This window comes from Nematolebias whitei, chromosome 10 (assembly GCF_014905685.2).
Source record: "Nematolebias whitei isolate Nwh7 chromosome 10, NemWhi1, whole genome shotgun sequence".
NCBI classification, from domain to species: Eukaryota; Metazoa; Chordata; class Actinopteri; order Cyprinodontiformes; family Rivulidae; genus Nematolebias; species Nematolebias whitei.
Window position 1 is genome coordinate 48,584,932 of NC_056507.1, and position 2,966 is coordinate 48,587,897.

Here is a 2,966-nt window from a genome sequence, read left to right on the forward strand (position 1 = left end):
AAGCATGCTTTTGGAACAGTTTACCACCCCCAATCGCAAGGGAAGGTAGAACGATTGAATGGAAACCTGAAACAAAAATTATCAAAAATCTGTGCACAGACAAATTCCAACTGGCTGGATGCGTTACCGATTGCCCTTATGGCGGTGAGGGTGTCTGTTAACAGGGGTACAGGTTTCACCCCTTATGAACTGACCACAGGAAGGTCGTTCCCAGGGCCCCAGCAAAATATTGAGTGGCCCACAGAACAGGTATCTAAAATGACACACAAAATGTACTTTGATACACTAAGAGGTATGTTGTCTAGTTTCCATCTACAGATTCCTGAATCCAGTACTCCGGACGGAGTGAGCCCCACGTGTCCACTCTCAGATTGGGTACTGCTGAGAGTCACTAAACGAAAGTGGGCGGAGCCACGGTGGACGGGCCCATATGAAGTGACGGAACGCACATCATATGCGGTACGCTTGAGAGGTAAAGGATCCACGTGGTTTCATCTCAGCCAGTGTGCACCTGCTGTCGAACCGCAACGATCGCTGCAGCAGGTCCGGGCAGATCTGCAACATCAGTAGAGGCAGAGTGAAACACCTGACGTCTGGAGTGAGTGTCCTGCACGAGGTGGAAGTTGAGCTGGGTAATCATCTCTTGTCAAGAGGTGTGGAGCGGGCGTGTAAAGAGTGGAAGACGCGTCGTTTTTTAAACCCATTGAGGTTCTTGTGAAATAAAAGGCAGCAGAAACGTTGGGAATGAAGTCCCCCTGTTTGGCCTGATAAGTAGCAAGAGGAGTCGAGCAGCTGTGTTTTTGAAGGCCTCAGGAGCAGTGGCCGGAGTTACGGAGGGAGCTACCACGGACGAGGAGATCTACTGTGGTTTCAACGAGAGGAGCTGCATCGAGACATCCATCTAAATTCTGTGAAAAGCACGACTGTGATTTTCAAAGGGTGGTGGATGATTGTGTCGGGTGTACGTGTTTCTTTTCCACAGGTAGATTATAACTGTTAATACATCCACTTACAATTTTCAAGTATTTTATCACTTTAATATAGTTGAGATAGAGTTACTTTTATAGGGTTAGACTTTTTAACTTTTTACTGTGCATGCATGTTGGAGTATTTTTGCTTCGCAGGTTTACAGTGATCGATTCCTGGGTCCAGTTGAACTAAAAAAAAAAAAAGAATATTTCTTGTATACAATCATAGTGTGTACTGTGTGTGACAAGTGGCTGGACTTTCTCCACTTGCTCTGTGATATTATTATTCTTTCAGGTTATGTTGGGTTGACATTTTGCTGCATGTACTGTTGAATTCCAGGTTTACACATCATAATCAATTTTCATTTTCAGTGTGGTGGTGTACCAATCATGGTTCTCATATCAAATAAGCTGTTGACTGCGGGGGGAGTAATAGGGGTGATAATGGTTTCTCTTGTTTTGGTATTGGAGTTTTTCTGTGTTATTCCAGGTCTCAGTCGATGTCGTCCCATACCTGTGAAGACCAAGAGAGAGATCCCTAGGATGGGGGCGTGGTCCCCGGTTTGAGATATTGATCAGTTACCGTTGAATTTGTCCCATGCTTTTCAGATGAATAGTTGGTATCGTTATGCTCAGTTTTTAGCCAGGGGGCGTCATGATTCTGAATGTTCTGTCTGCACCAAACTTCCGGTCACAGCTTCACACTTGCCCCTACGTGTTAAACCCCTGGATCGGGGGCGATCGTTTTGTCTTCTACAATACAGTTCCAGTGGATATAGTAGGGAGCCACACTGGTGTAAGGCCAAGCGGTACGACCTGACACAGGCGTTAAGTCAGTATGTGGAGTGGACCTCGAGTGAGCAGTTTCCCATTTGTGTGCACCGACAGCACCGACAGGACGCTTTTCAGGTGGCAGTGGGCATGCTGCCCCCTGAGAAGTGTCAGGTGGTGTATCACCCTGGTAATCATCACATTGGGGTACCTGGGAAGAATGGAACATTTCCCATTGAGGATCTGGCTTGGTTGTGTGGGCATGCGGTGCTTTTAACTCTTCCCACTAACTGGACAGGTCTTTGCGCACCTGTGGCGGTCACAGACAAATCGTTTCTGGTGTCTTTAAGTAATGGCTCCCATTATGTCAGGCAACGGAGGGCTGTGGGCATCAGGCTGCACGACTCGATTTGGGGTTCAGACGTGCCAGAAAAAATTTAAACACTGGACGACGGGGGAGAAGGTCATGCTTTCACTTTTTCCGTGGGCTGGGGTTGGTGAACTCCTTTTACGGGTGGAAACATTAGATTACCGTTTTGGAATTTTCATTAGTTCAACAATTAAGGCGCTGGAGGGCATTTTGGCCGAGTTGTCCACCTTGAGGGTGATGGTTTTACAGAATAAAATGGTTTTGGATCTGTTAACTGCGTCTAAGGGTGGAGTGTGTGAGATTATTGGTAAGGATGCATGTTGTACTTACATCCCTGATGAGAGTAGTGCGGACCCCCAGGCCAGTGTGACAGAGGCCCTGTCGCAGCTGAGAGGGTTCCGGGATGCTAAGGCAGAGGATCCTCCTGCAGGGTCATTGGAGTTTTTGTCATGGTTCACGAGTGGTTCTTGGAGTCAGGTGCTGTTCAAACTTTTGGCCCCTCATCTGGCTATTATTGTTCTTTTTTGTGTCTTGTTGGGGTGCGTTGCACCGTGTGCTAAGGTGGCAGTCTCGTGGATGATTAACTCTGATGGAGTGGTGGGGACAGGTACGGTGTGTCCTGTGATTCAGGCCAGTGATGACTCCTCGCCGTCAGGACAGGATCACCTGCAGTTGGTTGAGACGAAATATCTGTAGCCTTCGATGTTTAGTTGGTCTATCATTTATGATAGACCCAGAGGGGGAATGTTGGATTTCATGTTTTATCTTTTATTATTTTTGTCAAGCTTGAAATGTCATGTTATACAACGTGTGCACGTGTCGTTTTTTAAAGGGTTTCACTACACTTATAGCCCTAA